The sequence below is a fragment of the Bubalus bubalis genome, chromosome 1 (assembly GCF_019923935.1).
Source record: "Bubalus bubalis isolate 160015118507 breed Murrah chromosome 1, NDDB_SH_1, whole genome shotgun sequence".
In the NCBI taxonomy this organism is placed as follows: Eukaryota; Metazoa; Chordata; class Mammalia; order Artiodactyla; family Bovidae; genus Bubalus; species Bubalus bubalis.
In genome coordinates, this window is record NC_059157.1 from 108,450,315 (window position 1) to 108,467,893 (window position 17,579).

At 41.1% G+C, this 17,579-nt stretch overlaps 1 long non-coding RNA gene across 1 annotated transcript in view; it reads right to left on the reverse strand.

Moving 5' to 3' along the window:
• Positions 1-17,579, reverse strand: part of LOC123333415 — a 126,287-nt gene that overhangs the window by 85,073 nt on the left and 23,635 nt on the right. The window lies entirely within an intron of this gene.

A 17,579-nucleotide genomic window follows, 5' to 3' on the forward strand; every position in this document is an offset into this window, starting at 1 on the left:
TGTAATTGTGCAGTAGTTTGAACATTCTTTGGTATTGCTTTTCTTTGGGATTGTAATGAAAACTGACCTTTTCCATCCTGTGACCACTGCTGAGTTTTCCAAATGTGCTGGCATAAAGAGTTTGGCACTTTAACAGCATCATCTTTTATATGGGCTCCTGGTGACTCTTTTTTTTTTTTTTTTTTGGGTGGGGGCACTTCCTTTGTGGTTCAGCTGGTAAAGAATATGCCTGCAATGAGGGAGACCTAGTTTCAATCCCTGGGTTGGGAAGATCCCCTGGAGAAAGGAGAGGCCACCCACTCCAATATTCTGGCCTGGAGAATTCCATGGACTGTATAGTGCATGGTGTCACAAAGAGTGGGACACGACTAAGCTACTATACCTGGCTGCCTGCCTGCCTGGTGACTCATCAGTAAAGAATCCAGCTGCAATGCAGGGGACATAGGTTCAATCCTTTGGTCAGGAAGAAACCCTGAAGAAGGGCATGGCAACCCACTCCAGTATTCTTGCCTGAAAAATCCCATTGACAGAGGAGCCTGGCAGGCTACAGTCCATGGGTCACAAAGAGTCAGACATGGCTGGAGTGACTTAGCACAACACACAGATTTATAAGAGAGAGAGAAGATACTAGTGCTTTATGAAGAAATTACCTCATTCTCTATTCCATGTGATTTACCCCAGACTAAATACTGCTTTTCATTACTCTTCAACTGCATTTAGTCACATAAATATAACTCTCCCCCCTCCCACCCTGGATAACAGTCTGCAAATATAGGACATTTGGTTGACACCATGAAGAAAGCCTTCTACACATTTATATTTATTATTTTCTAAATCTTTTTTATTTCTTCTTTAGAAACCCACTGGTGAGTGAGTGTTAAAGTGCTCTGAAGAGAACGGCTTTTTGAAGACTAATATATGTTCTGTTTGAAAGTACTGCTTCTGGTGTCTAAGAATAATTAGCTACACACGTTAATTTATGAATGTCTGTGCTTAAAGGTCTTTCATCTGTGGGAGGGAGAGGGAGAGAAAGAGAGTCCAAAAGGCTAATGGGGAACTTTCCTGTCCTTGTCCGGCTTTGGGGGTACTGTCCAAGAGTGACACTGAAGAGACCAGAGGAATCACTGCCGAGCTATTTCACGCATGTGCATTATTAATTGGCAACCTCCATATTTTAGGTTTAGACAAGCCTCTCTCACCGCCAGTGGCTATGATTTAAGAATAACAAAGTGACATGAACATTGAGATGAGAGGATACGTGAATAAAGAAAAGGGGTGGTGGTGAATAATTAAAAGGAGTCGGGAGAGGAGGAGGAGAAAGACAGTGACTCACAGGGAACGAAATGCATTTCTCTTTTCTTTGTCTTTTCCATGCACTGTACCTCTCAACTGGAAAAGCAGATTTCTTGGCTCTTAAAGGAAATAAAGGTGGCGATTAAATACTGACAAGAAAAATAATAAAAAATTAAATGGAGGAAAAGAACAGAGAGAAAAGACTGCCTCATCCTTCAAGTTTAATCAGTTGTGACACCATTTAAGTGGCAATCCTCTCCCTGTGTACCAACGTGAGGAAAGTCAGAGGGCTCAATCTTTCGGACCTGGGAAGTGGGTTTTTGAAATATTCAATAAATGGGTCTATTTTTTTCCACAACCTCTTTTCTTGTCCTTTCTTCCACTCCTCACCTTACTAATGAGTCAGCTGCTTGTGTTCACATGTCCCATTGCAGTGCCTCCATTTGGTCAGTCCTGCTCACCAGGTCAGCCCCAACCTGCGACAACAGTCTCCTTTCCATCACTAGTGGTCTCACTGATGGTCTCTGGCTATATTTGGATACTGTGATACACAACCCTCAATCAACCCCCAACAGATAACATTTCCACTCCTCCCTAGGTTCTGAATGCTGCTAGGGGAAAATATCAAACTAAAAACAGCTGCCTGGTCTTGAAGGACACTTCATTTCCACTTCCACTTCCCAGTAAGATGTGTATTCTAAGTAGCCTCCAATAATGCTTCAGGCAGCTCTTCTTAACAACAGTCCCCCTATGGAAACTCAAAAGATGCCCTGACCCTCTCCATGCCCTGGACCTCAAAAGATGACAATCTTTCCTCCCACCTACATGGTAAAATCAAGAACATGCTATGGGTGTTCAAAACACTGCTGCTACTTCCCATCCACCCCATTTCATACCCTGTGTTTCCAAAACAGAGAATGAAATGCCCTCTCCTCCTAATTCAACCCTCCACCCACCTACCATACCGCATTCCTATGTAGCCCCGCCTACCCCCTAGCTGGCTAGCCACCACTTTCACCCAGTCCACTCCCTCCCACAATCTTCTGTGCTGCTGCTGCTGCTGCTAAGTCACTTTAGTCATGTCCGACTCTGTGCGACCCCATAGACGCCCACCAGACTCCCCGTCCCCGGATTATCCAGGCAAGGACACTGGAGTGGGTTGCCATTTCCTTCTTCAATGCATGAAAGTGAAAAGTCAAAGGGAAGTCACTCAGTCATGTCCGACTCTTAGCGACCCCATGGACTGCAGCCCACCAGGCTCCTCCATCCATGGGATTTTCCAGGCAAGAGTACTGGAGTGGGGTGCCATTGCCTTCTCCGCCTACAATCTTCTAGTTGTCATTAATTTCATTCCTTTCTACCATGAGTGGGCCTCTGAGTGAGCTGAATGACGTCTTCTCTAACTTCATCATTAGCCTGGAGCAGTCTGCCTCTTGTCCTCACTAAGGTATTGTGAAGAACCTCCCTCCCACCCCTCAACTCCTGTCACTTTTTGCCAGAATAATGATCATTCTCTCTCTTATATCTGACATGGTTAAAATGCTATCTTCCCCTCGAGGCCTGGTGAAATTTTTTCTTGCTCCATTCTTCCCCACCTTCTGTTCCTTAGTTGCTTCTCTGACAGCCTTTCCAAGGTCCCTCAGCAGCCTATGCCTCAGTGCTCAGCCTGCCTTTTCCACCAACTGGATTGTAAGCACCAGGACAGTGGGGACCACATCAGAGATAAAGCACACTGATTTCTGCAGAATAGATTTCAATATTTAAGAGAAAATTGTGCTCAAGTTTTCTTTCCTGAATTTTCCTCCTTGGCTATTCTGGTTTCTGTCTCCCTCTAATGCATTTTTTAAATTAATTTATTTATTTTAATTGTAGGCTAATTACTTTACAATTTTGTAGTGGTTTTTGCCATACATCAACATGAATCAGCCATGGGTATACAGGTGTTCCCCATCCCTCTCTCCCACTTCCCTCCCCATCCCATCCCTCAGGGTCATCCCAGTGCACCAGCCCTGAGCACCCTGTCTCATTCATTGAACCTGGACTGGTGATCTGTTTTACATATGATAATATACATGTTTCAATGCTATCCTCTCAAATCATCCCACCCTGGACTTCTCCCACTGAGTCCAAAAGACTGTTCTATACATCTGTGTCTCTTTTGCTGTCTTGCATATAGGGTCACTGTACCATCTTTCTAAATTCCATATATATGCATCAGTATACTGTACTGGTGTTTTTCTTTCTGACTTACTTCACTCTGTATAATAGGCTCTGGTTTCATACACCTCATTAGAACCGATTCAAATGTATTCTTTTTAATAGCTGAGTAATATTCCATTATGTATGTGTACCAAAATTTTCATATCCATTCATCTGCTGATGGACATCTAGGTTGCTTCAATGTCTTTGCTATTGTAAACAGTGCTGCAATGAACATTGGGGTACATGTGTCTCTTTCGATTCTGGTTTCCTCAGTGCATATGCCCAGCAGTGGGATTGCTGGGTCATGTGGCAGTTCTATTTCCAGTATTTTAAGGAATCTCCACACTGTTCTCCATAGTGGCTGTACTAGTTTGCATTCCCACCAATAGTGTACAGCCATTCTGACCAGCGTGAGATGGTACCTCATTGTAGTTGTGATTTGCATTTCTCTGATAATGAGTGATGTTGCGCATCTTTTCATGTGTTTGTTAGCCATCTGTATGTCTTCTTTTGAGAAATGTCTGTTTAGTTCTTTAAGCCATTTTTTTATTAGGTCATTTATTTTTCTGGAACTGAGCTTCAGGAGCTGCTTGTATATTTTTGAGATTAATTCTTTGTCAGTTGCTTCATTTGCCACTATATTCTCCCATTTGAAGGCTGTCTTTTCACCTTGCTTATAGTTTCCTTGGTTGTGCAAAATCTTTTAAGTTTAATTAGATCCCATTTGTTTATTTTTGCTTTTATTTCCATTACTCTAGGAGGTGGGTCATAGAGGATCCTGCTGTGATTTATGTCAGAGAGTGTTTTGCCTATGTAAGTTTTATAGTTTTGGGTCTTACATTTAGATCTTTAATCCATTTTGAGTTTATTTTTGTGTATGGTGTTAGAAAGTGTTCTAGTTTCATTCTTTTACAAGTGGTTGACCAGTTTTTCCAGCACCACTTGTTAAAGAGATTGTCTTTTCTCCATTGTATATTCTTGCCTCGTTTGTCAAAGATAAGGTGTCCATAGGTGCATGGATTTATCTCTGGGCTTTCTATTTTGTTCCATTGATCTATATTTCTGTCTTTGTGCCAGTACCATACTATCTTGGTGTGTACCATACTATCTATGTTAGTACCATACTAACCTGATGACTGTAGGTTTGTTCAGTTCAGTCACTCAGTCATGTCCGACTCTTTGCGACCCCATGAATTGCAGCACGCCAGGCCTCCCTGTCCATCACCAACTCGCAGAGTTCACTCAGACTCATGTCCATCAAGTCAGTGATGCCCTCCAGCCATCTCATCCTCTGTCGTCCCCTTCTCCTCCTGCCCCCAATCCCTCCCAGCATCAGAGTCTTTTCCAATGAGTCAACTCTTCGCATGAGGTGGCCAAAGTATTGGAGTTTCAGCTTTAGCATCATTCCTTCCAAAGAAATCCCAGGGCTGATCTCCTTCAGAATGGACTGGCTGGATCTCCTTACAGCCCAAGGGACTCTCAAGAGTCTTCTCCAACACCACAGTTCAAAAGCATCAATTCTTCCACGCTCAGCCTTCTTCACAGTCCAACTCTCACATCCATACATGACCACAGGAAAAACCATAGCCTTGACTAGATGGACCATTGTTGGCAAAGTAATGTTTCTGCTTTTCAATATGCTATCTAGGTTGGTCATAATTTTCCTTCCAAGGAGTAAGAGTCTTTTAATTTCATGGCTGCAGTCACCATCTGCAGTGATTTTGGAGCCCAAAAAAATGAAGTCTGACACTGTTTCCACTGTTTCCCCATCTATTTCCCATGAAGTGATGGGACCAGATGCCATGATCTTCGTTTTCTGAATGTTGAGCTTTAAGCCAACTTTTTCACTCTCCTCTTTCACTTTCAAGAGGCTTTTTAGTTCCTCTTCACTTTCTGCCATAAGGGTGGTGTCATCTGCATATCTGAGGTTATTGATATTTCTCCCAGCAATTTTGATTCCAGCTTGTGTTTCTTCCAGTCCAGTGTTTCTCATGATGTACTCTGCATATAAGTTAAATGAGTAGGTTTGTAGTAGAGCCTAAAGTCAGGCAGGTTGATTCCTCCAGTTCCATTCTTCTTTCTCAAGATTGCTCTGGCTATTTGAGTTTTTCTGTATTTGCATGCAAATTGTGAAATTATTTGTTCTAGTTTTCTGAAAAATACCGTTGGTAGCTTGATAAGATTGCATTGAATCTATAGATTGCTTTGGGTAGTATACTGATTTTCACTATATTGATTCTTCCAATCCATGGACCTGGTATATTTCTGCATCTATTTGTGTCCTCTGTGATTTCTTTCATTAGTGTTTTATAGTTCTCTGTATATATAGGTATTTTGTTTCTTTAGGTATATTTATTCCTAAGTATTTTATTCTTTTCATTGCAATGGTGAATGGAATTGTTTCCTTAATTACTCTTTCTGTTTTCTCATTGTTAGTGTATAAGAATGCAAGGGATTCTGTGTGTTAAATTTATATCCTGCGACTTTACTATAGTCATTGATTAGCTCTAGTAATTTTCTGTTGAAGTCTTTAGGGTTTTCTGTGTAGAGGATCATGTTGTCTGCAAACAGTGAGAGTTTTACTTCTTCTTTTCCAATCTGGATTCCTTTTATTTCTTTTTCTGCTCTGATTGCTGTGGCTAAAACTTCCAAAACCATGTTGAATAGTAGTTATGAGAGTGGGCACCCTTATCTTTTTCCTGACTTTAGGGGAAATGCTTTCAATTTTTCACCATTGAGAATAATGTTTGCTGTGGGTTTAACATATATGGCTTTTATTATGTTGAGGTATGTTCCTTCTATATCTGCTTTCTGGAGGGTTTTTGCCATAAATAGATGTTGAATTTTGTCAAAGGCTTTCTCTGCATCTATTGAGATAACCATACGGTTTTTATCGTTCAATTTGTTAATGTGGTGTATCATGTTGATTGATTTGCGGATATTGAAGAATCCTTGCATCCCTGGGATAAAGCCCACATGGTCATGATGTATGACATTTTTAATATGTTGTTAGATTCTGTTTACTAGAATTTTGTTAATGATTTTTCATCTATGTTTATCAGTGATATTGGCCTGTAGTTTTATTTTTTGTGGCATCTTTGTCAGGTTTTGGTATTAGGGTGATGGTGGCCTCATAGAATGAGTTTGGAAGTTTACCTTCCTCTGCAATTTTCTGGAAGAGTTTGAGTAAGATAGGTGTTAGCTCTTCTAAATTTTTGGTAGAATTCAGCTGTGAAACTGTCAATTACAGTTTTGATTTCCATGCTTGTGATGGGTCTGATAAGACTTTCTATTTCTTCCTGGTTCACTTTTGGAAGGTTATACTTTTTTTAAGAGTTCATGCATTTCTTCCAAGTTGCCTATTTTATTGGCATGTAGTTGCTGACAGTAGTCTCTTATGATCCTTTGTATTTCTGTGTTATCTGTTGTGATTTCTCCATTTTCATTTCTAATTTTGTTGATTTGATTGTTCTCCCTTTTTTTTCTTGATGAGTCTGGCTAACAGTTTGTCTACTTTATTTATCTTCTCTTCTCTTATTTATTCTCTTATTTATTATTCTCTTCTCTATTTATTTATCTTATCTTATCTTCCCTAAAAGAATCAGCTTTTTTTTTATTATTTTTTCTACTGTCTCCTTTATTTTTCATTTATTTCTGCCCTAATTTTTATGAATCCTTTCCTTCTACTAACCCTGGGTTTCTTCATTTCTTCCTTTTCTAGTTGCTTTAGCTGTAGAGTTAGGTTATCTATTTGATTTTTCTCTTTCTTCTTGAAATAAGCTTGTATTGCTATGAACCTTCCCCTTGGCACTGCTTTTACTGAGTCCCACAGGTTTTGGGTTGCTGTGTTTTCATTTTCATTCAATTCTATGCATATTTTTATTTCTTCTGTGATTTATTGGTTATTCAGAAGCGTTTTGTTTAGCCTCCATATGTTTGTATTTTTAATAGCTTTTTTTTTTTTTTCCTGTAGTTGACATCTAATCTTACCTCATTGTGATCAGAATAGATGCTTGAACTTATTTCAATTTTTTTAAAATTACCAAGCCTAGATTTATGGCCCAGGATGTGATCTATCCTGGAGAATGTTCCGTGTGCACTTGAGAAGAAGGTGAAATTCATTGTTTGGGGGTGAAATGTCCTATAGATATCAATTAGGTCTAACTGGTCCATTGTTGGAGAAGGTAATGGCACCCCACTCCAGCACTCTTGCCTGGAAAATCACATGGATGGAGGAGCCTGGTGGGCTGCAGTCCATGGGATCGCGAAGAGTCGGACAAGACTAAGTGACTTCCCTTTCACTTTTCACTTTCCTGCATTGGAGAAGGAAGTGGCAACCCACTCCAGTGTTCATGCCTGGAGAATCCCAGGGACGGTGGAGCCTGGTGGGCTGCCATCTATGGTGTCGCACAGAGTCGGACACGACTGAAGCGACTTAGCAGCAGCAGCAGCGGGTCCATTGTATCATTTAAAATTTGTGTTTCCTTGCTAATTTTCTGTTTATTTGATCTATCCATAGGTGTGAGTGGGGTATTAAAGTCTCCCACTATTATTGTGTTACTGTTAATTTCCCCTTTCATACTTGTTAGCATTTGGCTTACATGTTGCGGTGGTCCTATGTTGGGTGCATATATATTTATAATTGTTATATATTCTTCTTGGATTGATCCTTTGATCATTACGTAGTGTCCTTCTTTGTCTCTTTTCACAGCCTTTATTTCAAAGTCTATTTTATCTGATATGAGTATTGTCACGCCAGCTTTCTTTTGGTCTTCATTTGCGTGAAATATCTTTTTCCGGTCCTTCACTTTCAGTCTGTATGTGTCCCTTGTTTTGAGGTGGGCCTCTGTAGACAGCATATATAGGGTTCTTGTTTCAGTATCCATTCAGCCAGTCTTTGTCTTCTGGTTGGGACATTCAACCCATTTACATTTAAGGTAATTATTGATAAGTATGATCCCATTGCCATTTACTTTGTTGTTTTGGGTTCGAGTTCATACACCTTTTCTGTGTTTCCTGTCTAGAGAAGATCCCTTACCATTTGTTGAAGAGGTAGTTTGGCGGTACTGAATTCTCTCAGCTTTTGCTTGTCTGTAAAGCTTTTGATTTCTCCTTCATATTTGAATGATATTCTTGCTCAGTAGAGTAATCTGGTTGTAGGTTTTTCTCTTTCATCACTTTAAGTATATCCTGCCATTCCCTTCTGGCCTGAAGAATTTCTATTGAAAAATCAGCTGTTATCCTTATGGGAATCCCCTTGTGTGTTATTTGTTGTTTTTCCCTTGCTGCTTTTAATATTTGTTCTTTGTGTTTGATCTTTGTCAATTTGATTAATATGTATCTTGGGGTGTTTCCCCTTGGGTTTATCCTGTTTGGGACTCTCTGGGTTTCTTGGACTTGGGTGGCTATTTCCTTTCCCATTTTAGGGAAGTTTTCAACTATTATCTCCTCAAATATTTTCTCATGGCCTTTCTTTTTGTCTTCTTCTTCTGGGACTCCTATGATTCAAATGTTGGGCATTTGACATTGTCCCAGAGGTCTCTGAGGTTGCCTTCATTTCTTTTAATTCTTTTTCTTCCTTTTTTCCTCTCTGCTTCATTTATTTCCACCATTCTATCTTCCACCTCACTTATCTTCTGCCTCAGTTATTCTACTGTTGGTTCCCTCCAGAGTTTTATCTCAGTTATTGCATTATTCTTTATTGATTGACTCTTTTTTATTTCTACTAGGTCCTTGTTAAACATTTCTTGCATCTTCTCAATCCTTGTCTCCAGACTATTTATCTGTAACTCCATTTTGTTTTCAAGATTTTGGATCATTTTTACTATCATTATTCTGAATTCTTTTTCAGGTAGATTCCCTATCTCCTCATCTTTTGTTTGGTTTGGTGGGTGTTTATCATGTTCCTTTACCTGCTGAATATTTCTCTGCCTTTTCGTCTTGTTTAGATTCCTCTGTTTGGGGTGGCCATTCTGTATGCTGGAAGTTTGTGGTTCCTCTTTATTGTGGAGGTTGCTCCCGGTGGGTGGGGTTGGACAAGTGGCTTGTCAAGGTTTTCTGGTTAAGGAAACTTGCATCTGTGTTCTGGTGGTTGGAGCTCGGTCTCTTCTCTCTGGAGTGCAATGAAGCGTCCAGTAGTGAGTTTTGAGGTGTCTATGGGTTTGGTGTGACTTTGGCCAGCCTGTATATTAATGCTCAGGGCTATGCTCCTGTGTTACTGGAGAATTAACATGGTATGTCTTTCTCTGGAACTTGTTGGCTCTTGTGTGGAGCTTGGTTTCAGTGTAGGAGGCTTTTGGATGTGCTCTTGTCAATTAATGTTCCCTGGAGTCAGGAGATTTCTGGTGTTCTCGGGTTTTGGATTTAAGCCTCCTGCCTCTGGTTTTCAGTCTTATTCTTATAGTAGCCTCAAGACATCTCCATCCATACAGCACCGATAATAGAACATCTAAGATAGTGGAGAAAAGATTCTCCACAGTGAGGGACACCCAGAGAGGTCCACACATTTACATGGAGAAGAGAAGAGGGAGGAGGGAGATAGGGGTGACCAGGAGAAGAGGGAGAATCAAAAGGGGAGAGAGCAATCTAGCTAGTAATCAAATCCTTATGTGCTCTCCGCAGTCTGGAACACCCAGAGAGGTTCACAGTTTTTCATAGAGAAGAGAAGAGGGAGGAAGGAGATAGAGGTGACCAGGAGGAGAAGAAGGGGAGTCAAAAGGAGAGAGACAGATCTAGCCAGTAATCAGTTCCCTAAGTGTTCTCCAATGCCCAGTATACCCACAGAGATTCACAGAGTTGGGTAGAGAGGAGAAGGTGGAGAGAGGAGATAGAGGTGACCTGGGGGAGAAAAAGGAGAGTCCAAAGGGAGAGAGGGCAATCAAGCCAGTAATCACCCTCATAAGTAAAAATGCGTACTGAAGATTGGATTCTTAAAGGTACAAAATTGATAACAAATACCAAAAAGCAAAGATTAAATATCTAGAGGTTAGACTCTCAAAAATACAATATTAAAAAAGCAAAACAAAATCACAAAACTTACAAAAAATATATAATGAAATTTGCTTTAAAAATAGGGGGGTTTTTTTGGCAAGGTAATAATAGGTTATAAAAATGAAAATTAAAGGAGTAAAAAAGGACTTAAAAGTAGAATTTTTTTTTTTAATTTAAAAAATGATAATAGTAAAATATATCTAGGAATTTCTCTGGAGCTGTTGTGGGCAGTATGGGGTCAGTTCAGTTTCAGATAGTTCCTTGTCCCAGCTTGTACTTCTTCTCAAGGTCCAGAGGCCTCTTCCAATGTATTCAATGCTCACTACAGGGTTTTAAGCTGTTGCACCTGTCACTTCCAAAACAGTCCCCTCCATTTATTTTGGCTTCCTCTGTTTGCAAATCTCTTCAGTGTCTAATTTCCACCCTGACACAAGGGGGCGAAGGTGGTCACTTATTTAGGCTCACTTGTTCAGTTGTGCTGTGGGGAGGGAGGAACACTGCAAGCAAATATCACTGGGACGTGTGGGGAGTGCTCGCAGTGTCTGGGCCACACTGGGTTTGCCCCCACTCACAGTGTGTGTGCTTTTCCGGTCTACACTGCTCAGGCTCCAGGTTGCTCTGCAGGGGAACTGTCTAAAGCTGGCCCTGGGTTACATGCACTTCCCAGGTCTAAGCCACTCATGTTCAGGTTCTCAGGTACTCCACAAAGGCACAGACTTGGTTGGGCCTGCGTTTTGTGCCCTTCCCAGGTCTGAGCAACTCAGGCGACCAGGTGCTTGGTGAGCGCACTCTCCCCGGGTATGTGGTGCATCTTATCACCTCCCTGGTCCCAAGCTGCTTGGTTTCCTGGGTGCGCAGTGGGAGCACCATCTCAGATGCGCTATGTGTCTCTTCTGGGGAGCTGATCACTGGCTGTGACAGTCCTGGCAGATGTCAACCATCGAGGATCCCAGGAAGATGTGGTTAGCAGCTGGGAGCCTGCTTGCAGTGTGGTAGAAGATGCCATCTCTGGGGCGGAGATTGTCCCTCTCCGGCTCTGGCTGTCGCTCACCTGCCTCTCTGCTTCCAGCGGGGGGAGGGGCCAGTCCACAGCCAGATAGCTTTCCTCTGGTATTCTCTCAGTCCTTTGTTCTGTGAGTGGGCCAGCAGTGCCTTAGGTTAGAGCTTTTCAGGGAAAGTTCTCTCTCTCTTTCTCTCTCTTTTTTTTTTTTCTCTCTCTCTCTCTGGCTACCCCACAGTTTGGGTTGCTGTCTCACATTAGCTCCTCAGATTGTCCTCAGGGCATTCAGGCCCGGTCTTGACAGTAAGCAATGCAGCCCGCACCTCCCTGTTCAGCCCTTGGCTGCTGGTGGCGGATGTGAGGGTCTGGGCTATTTCTCCACTGGGAGTTGTGGTTAGGCATGTAATCTGTGGGTTTTATTTATTTTTCCCTCCTAGTTATGTTGCCCTGAGATTCCAAAATTCCCGACAGACCAGCCGGTGAGAGGGTTTCCTGGTGTTTGGAAACTTCTCCTCTTTCACAACTCCCCTAACTCTTTTGTCTCTCTTTTTATCTTTTATATTTTGCCCTACCTCCTTTCGAATACAATGGGCTGCCTTTCTGAATGCCTGGTGTCCTCCGCCAGCATTCAGAAGTTGTTTTATTGAATTTGCTCAGCATTCAAATGATCTTTCGATGAATTTGTGGGGGAGAAAGTGGTCTCCCCATCCTATTCCTCCACCATCTTAGGACTGCCCCCCTCTAATGCATTTCTTTCTGCCTCTGATACTAGCTCTTTTTTCCCTCCTTCTCAATAGGATCATCCAGATACTAAATACTCAATGTTGATCTCCTGCTCTTTTTTTTTTTTTTTTGCTATTTTTTTTTAAATTTTATTTTTAAACTTTACATAATTGTATTAGTTTTGCCAAATATCAAAATGAATCCGCCACAGGTATACATGTATTCCCCATCCTGAACCCTCCTCCCTCCCCATTCCATCCCTCTGGGTCGTCCCAGTGCCCCAGCCCCAAGCATCCAGTATCGTGCATCGAACCTGGACTGGCAACTCGTTTCATACATGACATTTTACATGTTTCAATGCCATTCTCCCAAATCTTCCCACCCTCTCCCTCTCTCTCAGAGTCCATAAGACTGTTCTATACATCAGTGTCTCTTTTGCTGTCTCGTACACAGGGTTATTGTTACCATCTTTCTAAATTCCACATATATGCATTAGTATACTGTATGGGTGTTTTTCTTTCTGGCTTACTTCACTCTGTATAATAGGCTCCGGTTTCATCCACCTCATTAGAACTGATTCAAATGTATTCTTTTTAATGGCTGAGTAATACTCCATTGTGTGTATGTACCACAGCTTTCTTATCCATTCATCTGCTGATGGACATCTAGGTTGCTTCCATGTCCTGGCTATTATAAACAGTGCTGCGATGAACATTGGGGTACACGTGTCTCTTTCCCTTCTGGTTTCCTCAGTGTGTATGCCCAGCAGTGGGATTGCTGGGTCATAAGGCAGTTCTATTTCCAGTTTTTTAAGGAATCTCCACACTGTTCTCCATAGTGGCTGTACTAGTTTGCATTCCTACCAACAGTGTAAGAGGGTTCCCTTTTCTTCACACCCTCTCCAGCATTTATTACTTGTAGACTTTTGGATCGCAGCCATTCTGGTGTGACTGGTGTGAAATGGTACCTCATAGTGGTTTTGATTTGCATTTCTCTGATAATGAGTGATGTTGAGCACCTTTTCATGTGTTTGTTAGCCATCTGTATGTCTTCTTTGGAGAAATGTCTATTTAGTTCTTTGGCCCATTTTTTGATTGGGTCATTTATTTTTCTGGAGTTGAGGTGTAGGAGTTGCTTGTATATTCTCGAGATTAGTTGTTTGTCAGTTGCTTCATTTGCTATTATCTTCTCCCATTCTGAAGGCGGTCTTTTCACCTTGCTAATAGTTTCCTTTGATGTGCAGAAGCTTTTAAGGTTAATTAGGTCCCATTTGTTTATTTTTGCTTTTATTTCCAATATTCTGGGAGGTGGGTCATAGAGGATCCTGCTGTGATGTATGTCAGAGAGTGTTTTGCCTATGTTCTCCTCTAGGAGTTTTATAGTTTCTGGTCTTACGTTTAGATCCTGCTCTTTTTAATAGTTCACTTCTCTCGGAAATCATACTCTTTCTCATTATAGTACCTACTTAACATTTCTTCTGAGCTGTTTCACTAATCTACCAAATACAACAGATCTACAACTAAAGTCATCATTCTTTCTTCCTTAGGCAAAATCCTGTCGATACAGATCTCCTTTCAACTTCCCTATACATCAGGGTCTCTACTCAATCACGTTCCTTACATTCAAACCTAGTAGTTACTTTTGACTAAGTACTCTCCTTCACCATACCACTCTCCCCAACTAGTCACTTGTGAATTATGAAATGCATTTCCTTTTTCTGAATTGCCATGAATCCATGTCTTTCCTTTTTCACTCTCAAAAGATACCCTCTCCATGTCCTGGACCTCAAAAGATTGCAATCTTTCATCCTACTTGTGTGGGAAAATCAAGACCATACCATATGCATTCAAAAAGTTGCTCTTATTTCCCATCTGCCCAATTTCGTATTCTTTATCTCCAAAATAGAGGATGAAATGCCTCCTCCTCCTGGTCCAGACCCTCCCCTTTCAGTGCTAGATTACAACAGCAGTGTCCCTTACTCTAATGTTGCTTCTTCACTTCCTGCTTTTCATTGCAATAGCCATCTTTAATCACCACTTCTCATAAACTCTGCCCCAGATCTAAAACACTCACGTGATCTGTGTTTGCTCCAAGTCTAAGCTCCTTTGCCAAATTAGGTGAAGACTTGGAAATAAATAATGCTATTTCATTGCTGCCCAGTTTCTGACCTCTTCTCCCATCATTTTATGGTCAGTCTTGTTTTCTCCTGAGTCAGACACATGCAAAGCATATCCTTATCTTATGATCTTTGGAGTCACAAAGTCTTGAATTCAAATCCTGGCTTTTCCGTCTACTAGCTGTGACCTTGAGCCTCAGAATGCTCCTTAGTGGAATGCAGAAAATCATGTCACAACAAATGCTTAGCTCCTCACATTCCTTCTCGAATGCTACAGCATCCAGCACAGACATGAGCACAGCCCAGGTGTTCAGTAACTTCAGGCAGCTGTCAATTGTGTTTAGGTCACCAATGAGAAGTGACCTCAACAATAAAAAGTAGGATTAAATATAGGGATGGGAGAAACATAGTTAGAAGTTTGAAGCATACTCCTTATGGAGATTAAAAAAATAAAATGAAAGACTTGAAAAGTAAAAGACTCTCTAGTAAGCCTGGTGTGAAGGCCCCAAGTAACAAAGGCTTACATTAAAGTAGCAGAAAATGAGTCACAGGAAAGTTTTCGGTGTGTAGTGAGAAACTCTGAGGGAAGCCAGGCAGGCCATGCTGCCATCTATTTTCTACCTTTCAATTTTATTCTTCTGGCCCCTCTGTGGGGAGTAGGACCATTTTCTGCATCTGTCTCTTTACTCTCAAATGAGGCAAGGATGATGCTGTGACAAAGGAGAGTGCTACCTCTCTGACTTCTGTTTTCCACAGTGTTTAAGCCTATAATTCTGTTCTTGATCACAGCATAATTATCTTCAGTATATTAGATCATCATATTATCCTCACTTCATAAATGAGGAAACTGAGGTTCAGAAAAATTAAGTGACTCACCTCCTTAAGAAGTCCTCTTAAGACATTAATGTGATTAAATCCCTGTTCCTATTTTAGGCCAGTTGTAAGAAGCTCTTGCATCAAGTTTCTATGACAGATACGTATAACAGAAAATCACTATGAGTAAAAACATCCAGACTTGACAGTCCTAGCCATTATCTATTTTGTCCTCTAGAAACATAAAGTTCTTTTCATCAACGTGTTTGAAATGGAAAAAGTCAGAACCATTCTTTAGGGATGATATTGTCCATATTTACTGGGTGGGGAAGCTCTCCTGGAGAAGGAAATGGCAACCAACTCCAGTATTCTTACTTGGAGAATCTCATGGACAGAGGACCCTGATGGGATTGCAGAGTCAGACACGACTAAAGTGATTTAGCATGCATGCCACACACACACACACACACACACACACACACACAAATATTGCTGCTGTTGTTCAATTGTTAAGTCATGTCCAACTCTTTGAGACGCTATGGACTGTAGTCCACCAGGCTCCTCTGTCCGTGGGATTCACCAAGCAAGAATACTGAAATGGGTTGCCATTTCCTCCTCCAGGGGATCTTCCCAACCTAGGGATCAAACCTGTGTCTCCAGTGTCTGTTACATCTCCTGAAAAAATATTTAACTATGCTGCCTCAGCTGTAATGAATTGAGGGACCTTAATGCAGATTTCCAAGAAGAGGAGTTGACAAGAAATGAGAAAGATTAGGGCCAGAGAATTAAGCTTTTTAGGTTTGACCTCAAAGAGATTAACCAGTTGCTCAGTGTCCAAGCTTCCTGAGGGTCTGAAGTTGGTTACTTACAACAGACTTTGATCTTTAAGATAAGACACGACAATAAGAATATGCAGGATATGGTAATATTTGGAATCAAACTTATAGACAAACCTGAGTACCAGGGGCACGAATCACTTTAAAGCAGGACCACAGGGGACAAGAGGAGGGCCCAGATCCTAGAGTAATGGGGCTGGGAAGAACTAGAGAGGTGATCCCAGGGAGAGAGCTCATGCTCTGAAAGTTTATAGTAAAAGAAAAGAAACTGTAATGTGAATTAAGAAACTGAGGCATATTAATAATATGATTTTTAGTGAGGACTATGTTCCAGGCATTGTTTTAGGCATTTTGTATGAAAATAGAAATGAATTATTCCATTCAGTCATCCTGTAAAAACAGTGTTATAATCCTCATTTACAAGAGACAGTAAATTTTTAAAAGCCTGACCTCAGAGTAAATTTTAGCAAAACAAAGATAAAAATGTCCTACCTCAGATTATTCTCATAAGAACCACATGAGTCCATATAATGAAGAATTTCAAAGAATGCCTGGCAACGTATTAAGCAGGGAATGAATGCTAACTCCTAATTGCTAAAAGTAAATATTAATAATAAAAGAAATTGAAATACAAAATTCTTAAGTAACTTGCTCAAAGTTACGCAATCACTAACTGGTTTGAGTCAAGCTATGAACCCCTCTGGTTCTAAATGTTGAGGTCAGGGCTACAGAGCAGAAGCCCATGAGGCATACACAGTGTCAGATGGGTTGCGGCAGCAAAGCAGTGGGTGTAGCTTGGAGAACATGGAGCCTAGAAGATCATTCAGGCATACAGTAAGTAGAACTTGGCTATCTGGGCTCTAATCATATTGCAAGATGGTGTTCCTGACCAGGCTAGGCTCTGGGTGTGTCCACGGCAGACCTGCTGGGTGAACTATGGCAGCATTTGTAGCAAAGGGGACATAAAGCACCAAAAACTGTTTGAAGGCTATATAAGGAAAAGGAAGATAGTGATTCTAAACTTCCCCTTGTAGGTAGTCATGGGTAGGAAGTTTGGAAAATATTACCAGACACTTTAATGTATTCAAAAATAAATTCTTTAAACCTGACTTTATAAATGATTTCCAAGTGCAGGTATTGACATACTTCAGTTCAGTTGCTCAGTCATGTCTGACTCTTTGCAACCCCATGGACTACAGCATGCCAGGCTTCTCTATCCATCGCCAACCCCCGGAACTTGCTCAAACTCATGTCCACTGAGTCGGTGGTGCCATCCATCCATCTCATCTTCTGTCATCTCTGGTCTATTATCTGGTGTTCAGTCTTGTATTAACCAGCAGGCACTTTGATGGCCTGGTAGGACTGCCCACTGACCTCTACTGAGTTTACAATTCATTATATTACATGACTTAAGTTCCATCTATTAAATTTTGTATCTAACTTTGTAAAGTTTGACCAATGTCTATAGATATACTTAATACAACATTGTGCCTGATCTGTCAAAGGTTGTTCAGTCATTAATTTTGAAAGTTAAGGTGTTATTCAGAAGGAGAAACTCCACCACTTTGTCTTGAAAAGAGACAGAGATATGAAGTGGGCATTAAAT